Below are 10,670 nucleotides of genomic sequence, written 5' to 3' on the forward strand. Positions count from 1 at the left end.
ATAGCTAATACTTTTGGGGGGGCGGGGGTGGGTGAATTACTATTCTACAAACTTTTTCCCACAACTGAATATTGTTAATTACTTTATAACTTGCATATGAAAGTGAACCAAAAATGATGAATAGTAAATATAACCATGCATATATATAACTCATAACACCATTATTTGTTAACTAGCGAAACCTTAGCCAAGGGAAAACCCTGGTGGGGATGATACCCACTAGATGATTCATTAAACAATAGGATCATGTTAAGCATATTGACCTTGTTAGGAGTCTATGAAGTACATATAGTGTCTCGAGTCCCTATTAGCAGACTAGGCCTTGTTAGTAGCCTCAATCTTGTTGGAGTTGCTTCAACCCTGTTAGGAGTTGGTAGAACAAATACAATGTATGCAAGAAGAGCTCACTTCCCTAACATACAATTATAGAATTAAGTTCTTCACAAGAATAGATATACATGCAATACTTCATGTTTGTAGTACTTCACACTTGTTATGCTCATGCATTAGACATCACATCACATAAGGCTCACAAATATTTCAAGCTCTCTGTACAATAGTTTGCATCACATAATGCTTTCTTGTCTATCATAGATAGCACACTTATCTATGCAAGATAAGATATTTACTTATACCTTGCATAATTAAAACACTATTCAATCAGCCTTCATGTGTTCACACACTTGAGATAATATAAATAACCTATGGAATAATATCCACATAGTCAGCTCATCATAACTTAGTAATTATTTTGTAACCAAAATAATTCCTAAGATCATAAAATCCAATTCTTTGCTATGCTCTATTTTGCACTGTTAAATACCCACACGAGTATTTTAATCATAATTCATGTCATACTATCCATACACATCTATGCACTAGCACACATCATCATGATACTGTCATGAAGCTTTCCTCAACTACACATGAGCTAACTCTCAATGATTCATCTGTACACTAAACATCTGCTCTCTGTGCTGCTCTAACTATCTAACACTTAGATGATTTTCTAACTCTAAATGCATAAATGAAGTATTGAATATATGTTTTCATAAATGACAATCATCAAGACATATATCTGACCATATTGCCAACAACTACGTCATAGAAGTATAACTCAACATGGAAGTATCACATAAAGAACATCTTTTAATGTCCTACTACAACCATAAACATATATGGTAAATTTAATGTCTCTATATAAATCTTAATCATGTTTCTATGGTGGCATTACATGTCACTAGGGGTCCTAGGACCCCTAGAGGTGTATTGATGCATATACATCTAAATTCAAAAACACTCTCCCAATATTTTACAAAATCAATGGATCAATAGGCCTAATTAGGAAGTAGGTGCAATGAAATGAATTGAATGGCCAAAAAATGATTTTAATAGTTAGAGGACAATAAATTTACACTAAATCTTGAATTTCAAGTCTTAACTCAAACATGCATGTGAGTTATAACACTTTCTGTGACTGTTATTCCTGGGCTGTAGAAAAATTCTCTCCTGGTGCACTAACTTTCTCTTGTAAAATCATGTCTCTTAGCTCTAAGATCCCTCTAGGATGAACCCATACACTAATTTCAATGGTGACTTTCTTGTACTCCTATTTATGGAGTCATTATATGCAAATTCAACTTGAGGTATGATTGCATCCCACTTTTCTCTATGTTTCTTTGTGAGTGATCTCAACAAATTACCCAATTCTCTATTAACTATATTTGTTTTCCTATTAGTCTAAGGGTGATTGGCTGATGAGAACGATAAATTGGTTCCAAGTTTTCTCCAGAAAGTCCTCCAAAAGTGTCCAAAAAACTTTACATCCCTGTGTGAAACTATATTGAGAGGAGCTCACGAATCCTTATGACTTCTTTGAAAAAAAAAATCTTCTATATGGGAAGCATCATTGGTTGATTTGCATGGTAAGAAGTGAGCCAGCTTGCTAAATCTATCCACTACAAAAAAAAAAAAACACTATCATGTCCTCTTTGTGTGCTTGGTAGCCCCATTACAAAATCGATTGTTATGCTTTCCCATGGCCTAGATGGTATTGGCAAAGGTTGATAGAGCCCTACATTTGTAGTCATCCCTTTGGCTCTTTGAAAAATCATACATGTTTCCACAAAGTTTCTAACATCAGTCTGAAGTTTAGGACAATAGTAATTCTTCCTAATCAATTCTAAGGTTTTATCCAAACCAAAGTGTCAACCCATTGTTCCACTATGATTTTCTTTTATAATATTTGACCTCATATAGAACCTAGGTACACATAGTTTTCCTCCTTTGAAAACAAGTCTATCTTGTACAAAAAAATAAGAAAAATCAACATGATATTTATCACCAAACTCCATACATAACTTGGAGATTTCACCAAAATCAAGATCCGTTGTATACATCTCCTTTAGTGTTTCAATTCCCACACTTTCTACTTGAATTTGGGAGATAGTCATGTTCCTTCTACTAGGTGCATTAGCTACTTTTTAGCTATTCCCTTCTTGTTCTTGATGGTAAAGGAATAGGCTGATCTGATTTCTAGGATCTAGGATGATTACAGAGAAATGCTAACCGATTACATAAAGTTAAATTAAAAACTTTAAATGAAGCAATTAATGAGATTGAAATAAAGGAACAACACAATAAACAAATTGAAAAAAGGAGAAAAGAGAGATAGGGACACAACACATTTGATATCGGAGTTCATCCAGTATGGACTATGTCTTTGGGTCTAGCTCTAATAGGGGGACCAATCTGATTAACTCCAAAAATTAGGTATAGTGTTACAAATCATTCCCTTAAAAGTACAAAAATATCACTTTGATGTACATGATTCTCACTCCTTCAACACCTAGTCGTCCTTGATTGATCAAATGATCAATTTTTTTGAATATTTAGATCATCTAAATGCCTTGAAAAGACTCCTAACCCCTCCTTTTATACAAAATATTAGCCTAAAATAGGCCAAAGAAAAATAATATAAAAATAGGGCCTTTAATTGATCCCACATTTGTAATAACTCCCTTAACAAATTTTCAGGTGTTGGCCCCATTTCATTTTTGGGGGTTACATTAACAAATAACCTTATTTATAATAAGGTTGGTGGATCAGTTATAGTTTAAATAGAATATGTGTTATATATAATTTAAACCACAATGGTGGCATAGCAATGGCTTAATTTTGGCTAAGCCAGCCGGTCAAGGGTTCCAACCTTGCCGATGGCTTTTGTCTTAGCATGGCGACAATTTTAAAGTTAAATAGAAGTTATTGCATATAGAGGTTAAGGCATCGTGTTTGGCACAATGGTGACTGCCAAACTCTTGGGGGTTGATGGTTAGGGGTTCGACCCCTTCTGGCCACCTTTGCATGGCAGTTTTCCACCGATGTTTGAAACCACCTCCCACTGACCAGAGATATGCCACGTGGACTCCGTCGATTGTGTCACGCTATCATACCAATTTTTTTGTCAACTCACTATGTGGACTCTACCATGTGTCCACTTTAGAGTGGATGCTACATGCCATGTCATTTTTTTTCCATGTCAACATGATGATGTCATCAGTTAACAAGGCCACTTTGGTCAACTGGACTTTGATTGAGCATAATTTTTGCATCCAGGCTCTATTTTTGACGAAACGAATGTCATTGGAAAGCTCTTGGTGAGACCTTCAATTTGGTGCTGAATTTTACTAGTTTTGGAGAGTTCAAAATTTTGTCTTTCTAACGGCCTTTGAACCAAGGTTTGACTAGCCTTTGACTAGTCATAACTTGAGCATATAGACTCCTTTTTTGTCCGTTCAAGTTGTGTTGGACTCAAAATTTTGAGGACTTCAACATGATGCTGATTATTGGAGTTTTGGAGATACTTAAATTTTTGATGAAAATATCCCCTAGATCAAGCCTCCCCACTAAGAAGTTTTCAGACCTCCAAAAGTTTGGATTATTCAAAAAGTAGGTGAGGGTATAGTTCCCTCACTTTACCAATCTCCATCCATCTTGCCTTGCTTGGATGCATCCCCTTCAATCTCACTTGAAGGTATTCAACTGGTCCTCTTCATGAAGTTCTGACATTCCTATCTAAGATAACATCTTTTGGCAGTTCTGACAAATACTTTGGTGAAAGATCATCAACTGATAGAATCTGAACACTAATATCTTCATCCAAGATCATTGGAGGCTCATACAACATTAGATTCTCAACATTGACAACTGAGTAAATTTGTGTGTATGGAGGAATATTAAGGTAGAAAGCATTGGCACCAATCTTTTCCAAGATCTCAAAAGGACCATACCTAATAGGCTTGAGCTTCCTTTCTTCACCTTGCATTCTTTCCTTGCTAATATGTAACCAAACTCTATCACTAACTTGAAAATGATGATCGTGTGATGCTTATCATCTTTTATTTTTCTTGGCTCTACTCAACCTATGCTTCTACTACCTAATGGATTGCTCAGGCCTTTTGGATGAACTTTGAAGACCTTTCTACGTCATGACATCCATCAATAATATTGTCCTTCCCAAAAGCAAAATCCATTGGCATTTTAGGAAAATAACTGAAGCAAATCTCAAAAGGAGATGTCCTTGTAGAAGAGTGTGTTGCGTGGTTGTAAGCACATTGTACATAATGAAGACTTTCGTCCCACAACTTAGGATGCTTGTTGTAAGAACCTCTAAACAGATGCACAACTGTCATGTTTACTACCTCTGTCTGTCAGTCGGTCTATGGATGGAAGGCTATACTCTTCTTCAGCTTGGTGTCCATGAGTCCCCACAAATATGACCAAAATTCCCCCAAGAATCAAGAATCTTGATCTAGTACAATAGAAGTAGGTAACCCAAAATGAACCCATACAAATTGAAAGTACAAATGAGTTGTTAGTTCAGCAGTGACCTACTTTTTACAAGGCATTAAGATACACATTTTGCTGAGCCGATCAACTACTACATACAAATAATCATGACCCTTCTTAGACATAGGTAAACCCCCCACAAAGTCCATAGATACACTTTCCCATGGATGGGATGGTACAAGTAATGGTGTATACAAATCCAATTTCCTATTACTTGGTTTGCTAGTTGCACACATTACACATCCTTTTATATATTTAGTGACAGTTTCTTGCATATGAGGTGAGCAACAATACTTTGGTAATTGAGCTAATGTTTTACTTACCCTGAAATGACTTGCAATCAAAGAGGCATGTGCTTCATGGATTACATTTGCCTGCTCATCTTTAGGAATGCATAGTTTTCCCAAGTGGTACAAAAAATTATCCTACACACAGTAATCTTTCTCTTCTACATGTTTACCCTGGATTAAAGTTGCATAGATATCCTTAAAGTTTTCATCATTAGCATATTGTTCCTAAAAACTTTCATGAACCATAGAACTATTTTGAAGGATTATCAAAGCATTCTTAACAGCAGGCCTAGAGAGCATATCTACTATTTTGTTATGGGCACCCTTCTTATACTTAGTAACCAAATGAAACTGTTGTTGAAAACCATCCACCTGAACTGCCTACTTTGTTGCAACTTAGATTGTGAGTGCAAATATTGAAGTGGCTGGTGATCAGTGTAGATTATAGTTTCTTTCCCCATTAAGTAGTGTTTCCAACTTTGAACTAAAGCATAAAGTTCCTTATCATAAGTGGGATAGTTACTTATTGCTCCTAAAAAAGTTTCAAAGTGGTAGCAGACTAGTTTACCTCCTTGCATTAATATAGCTCCCATGGAAAACCCACTCACATCTGTCTCAATTTTGAATGGTTGATGTAAAGCAGGTAGAGCCAAAACTAGTGCAATACCTAACTTTTCCTTCAAAGTGTCAAAATCCTTCTGTTGCAAGCCTCCCCATTGAAAAGTTTCATTGGTACTGGTTAATGCATGCAACAGTGATGCAATATAAGAGAAGTTTGCAATGAACTTCCTCCAGTACTAGACTGCACCTAAGAAACACCTATCTTCTATAACTATACTTGGCTTAGGCCATTTTACAATACATTCGACCTTCACAGGGTCTACTTTCAATTGACCATTTCCTATGACATAGCCTAAGTACACTAAGGATGTCTTAGCAAATTTGCATTTAGACATCTTTACAAAAAGTTTTTCTTTTCTCAATATATCAAATACTTTCTTGACATGAATTACATGATCATCCCAAGACTTACTAAATACAAGAATATCATCTAAATAGACTATGACAAAATCATCAATAAAAGGATGAAAGATATCATTCATGACTCTCATGAATGTAGCTGGTCATTACAAAGCCTGAATGGCATAACCAACCACTCATAATCTATTTTGTCTTAAAAGCAGTTTTCCAAATATCATTTTCTACAATTCTTATCTGATGATATCCGCTACGTACATCTAGCTTAGTGAAATAAATTTCATGTTTCAATTGATCAAGTAAATCATCAATTCTAGGGAGAGGGTATTCGTTCTTTACCGTTATCTTTCTTAGAGCCCTATAGTTAATGCACATTCTCCAAGTCCCATCTTTCTTTGGAACCAACACAATAGGAGAACCACAAGGAGAAGTACTAGGATGAATAACTCCTTTCTCATTTAGCTCCTGAACTTGCTTCTTGATTTCTTCATTCTGCAAGACTGACAAATGGTACATGTCGATATTAGGAAGTGGCACATCTGGCTACAACTAGATCTCATGTTGTATCTCTCTCTTAGGAGGCAATCGCTTCGGTTCCTAAAACAAGTCATCATAAGCTGAAACAACTTTGACCAATTCATCTTTATGCTTTGGATCACATCCCTTAAATTCCTCAAATGTTTCATCTTCTTTGGATTTTACAATCATCAACACAAAATTCTTACTAGAGTTGACTAACCTTTTCATCTAACCAACATTAACTAGTGCCAAATTAGTCTTCATCTTATGTGCCCATATAATGTATTCAATCTTATCTTTAAACATGTGGTATTTATTTTCCCCCTAGAGAAGATATCCTGACGGTCATACAAATAGGGACTCCCAAGTACATGACCAAAAATATCTAGAGGGACAACATCAAATTCTACCTCATCTACAAAGTTTGCAATGAAAGAAAATCTTAACTTACATTGCTTGGTTACTTGTAATTGCGTATCGTTGCAAACCCATCCAAGAGGATATGACTTTGGATGAGGTTTTGTAGTTAGATTAAGCTTCTTAACAACTTCCTTAGATATCAAATTCACTTGAGAACCCATATCAAATAATGTATCAACCTTATTATGTTTGATGACAACTCGAATCTAAAATAATTCATTCCTTTGCTTATCATTCTTAGGAGAAGAATCTTTACTCGTACTTGCACTTATGCTAGAAGAACTGGTGACTAATGAGAGAGAAATACCTTTTCCTTTGCCTTGGATCTTGATGGCAATGATCTATTTTTCATCTTTGGAGTTAGATCCAAGATCCTATTGAACTATAGCAACAATCTTTTGTTTTCCTTTATTTCCACCAAATCACTTCAGCCTCTTTTCAGGATTCCCTTAATCATTAATCTTGATTCTTCTTGAAGACAATGTGATTTAAACAATCTAGTTTAGGGATTTTAGATGTAGCACTTATACCTTGTACAAAGAATTTCTAGGAGTTTGGAAGTCATCCTAATGCTATTAAAGATAATTCTTGATTTTAAATCTCATAACCAAGTGTAGATAATTGATCTCTCAAATATGTGATTCTCATAAAAAGACATTTACAGTTTCTCCTTCATTCATGCTTACAGTATTCATCTGCCTTTTAAGAGCAAGTTTTTTGTTTTTATTATTGATTATAAATGCATTTTCAAGAGCTTGAAACATACGATATGTTGTGGTATGTTTTGCCACAATAGGTACTATGTGGTCTTGAACAACACCCACAATTATCTTCATAGCCTTTTCATTTTTCTCGATCCATTCTAATTTCTCAGGATCATTTTTAGGTTCCTCTTTGTCCTCTCTTACAAATGATTCCAATTTTTTTTCTTTTAACAACATCATTAATCAAAGTTTCTAGGATTCGACATTATCAACACTTCCAAGGTGATGTTCGAATCTCATTGTGTTTGTTATCTTTGGAGAGAGAGAGAGAGATGACTATTATTTAAAGTAAAATCTAATCCTTATAAACTTAGTTAGTATGATCTTTCCTTAGCCAAGCTCTGATACCATGTAAAGTTTATTACCAGATTTAATTGATTACAAAATTTTGTTGTAGATCTGAACAATAACACCAATGGAATGAATCACTTCCAGAATCTACAAACATTAGTGTAGTAATAACAAAGATGAAATAATATTGAACTCAAAATTATTTTCAATCCTTTTGAATTGCTTGTATTAATAGATTTCGATGCGAAGATTACATCGGGTAGATTGGATAAATATCAATGGAAGGGGTGTGGGGATGAATGGCCATGTCTCCAATTGGAGACATGGCCTTTCATTCTCACACCTGTTCATAGTTAACTAATGCTCATGATTAGTTACTGTCTTAAACACAGTGATTAAATGTATAACCAATCATTACATTTGTGGCCCCATATAAAGAATAGATCGTTCAAGATCTAAACATCAAAGGAACCAAAAATAATCTCGATCATGCCTTAATGATCTTTGAACATATATATCTCATCGGTTTTAGACTATGGAAGATACAACAACATGTATGTATGCATATATGTATAATAGTGTGTGCATCATGTTGTTGTACATATATAGATACATATGTGCTTATCACAATAATGTCAGACTAAAGCTACATGCATTAACAAGTTATTCCCACCTATTTGCTTGCACATGATTTTTCTTTATAGTCGTTTACATTTGTTTGCATGGCAACTAGTTTTCACTAAATTCACCAACAAATTAGACTGAAGAATGGGTTTTAATGTCATAGACCAGCATGGCAAATGGCCAGGTAGACCAAAGATGATAGTCAAGCATTAAACTAGATAATTTTCATTGATTTGGCTAGGGGAAGTCATAAGTAGATTCTTTAGAGTTCCAAATTTGTTTGACCTTGGTGTGGTACTCATTATTTTCATCTTCATCTATTTTTTATGTTAGCATCTGCAATTAGACAACTAGAACCTACTTTAAAAATAATTTTAAAATAATTAAGCTCCAAGGTAAGCAAGCTTTTAAAACAATTAGACAACATAAACTTTTGAAATAAACTTTTGGCAATCTCTCTGCATTGTACATATGCCCATTAACAGTATTAAGATTATAATTTACCAACTGAAATAATATTTAGTAATTAAATAACACAGTCTATTTTATAAAACAATAAAAATGATACAATGTAAACTATTATATAATATAATAATAATAGTAATATATGATTGACATAACATAATAACGTAGTAATGATGATAATAACAATAAATTTATATTATTATAATGTAATGAAATATTAAGATCAACTATGGCAAAAGTTCGAATTAAGCCTTAAGCTATGGAGGAGCTTGGTTTTGAAATCAAACCAAATACTATTATCGCCATGAAAGGCCTATGAAGATTGATTAAGCTAAGAGGCTTTCTACAGTGGAAGCAATGATCAATGTAAACTTTTGCCATTTTAAAATTTTTTTGATGTGCAACTGGCTGTTCAAATTAACATTATTGTTAAAAAAAGTCATTACATATCTTTACAGTTACAAATCTGACTTGATTGGAACAAACAAATCACCGCTACATGCAATACCAATGAATAGAAATTGTGAAATTCTATAATTAGATCATCGTGCATGATGTGTTCAATTATTTCATCTGCTTTTGTCATAGAGGAAATATGAGTAAAAATCAAACGATGTGGAGACGCTGAAGCAGCAGGTGAGGGGGGATCTTGATGTGCTCAATGAGGTTATCCTTGCAAAGAACACTGCGCTCCACATTGCAACATATCATGGAAATAAAGATTTCGTTAAAATGTTGATTGAAATAGCTGATTTACAGGCAGATCTGCAAGGCAAAGGCAGGGTTGAGTTCTTGGCTAAGCATAATTTGCAGGGGAACACGACATTGCACAAGGTGACAAGTGCAAGGGATGCACAGATAGTCGACATGCAGAAACGACTGTATTTAAAGCCTCCTTGTTAGGTCATTTGGACACCATGAAAATGCTTGAAAAGATGTTGGGAGAAACGCCATTGGAGATGTACAAAAGAAAATGTGATGGTGAAATGCCTCTACACTTTGCCGTCTTCAAAAAACATATAGGTAGCTGTGAAAATTTCAAATTTGAAAGCAATCGTCTGTTGAATTCAACAAAGGTCTATGAAAATCTCAAATGCATAAGTAATCTTTTATTGAATTTAGTAAACTTGCAATGGCTTTCGATGATGAGCTTGGCATTCCAATACAAAATTCAAAGGACTATTATAATTCCTTTTCTATTTCTTCAAATGAGGAATTTTTAAATCCTTCTTCTAATTTTCCTGAAAACATGGATTTTAATGGCTTTGTGGATAACTGGCTTTTTGAGGATCATCTGGTGGATTACAGGCAGTTTGCAATGTTTGACGACGGTGCTACCTTCAATCTTTCTAGATTAGAGGGTTTATTGACGGAGGTTCCAGAAAATGTCAGGGTTTTGTATTAAATTGAAATTGATTATTGTACTCTTGTATGCAAAGATCTGATAGAAACTATTTCACAAGATTCTTCG

This window comes from Cupressus sempervirens, chromosome 5, assembly GCF_028749045.1.
Source record: "Cupressus sempervirens isolate cs-2001-9-10 chromosome 5, ASM2874904v1, whole genome shotgun sequence".
NCBI lineage: Eukaryota > Viridiplantae > Streptophyta > Pinopsida > Cupressales > Cupressaceae > Cupressus > Cupressus sempervirens.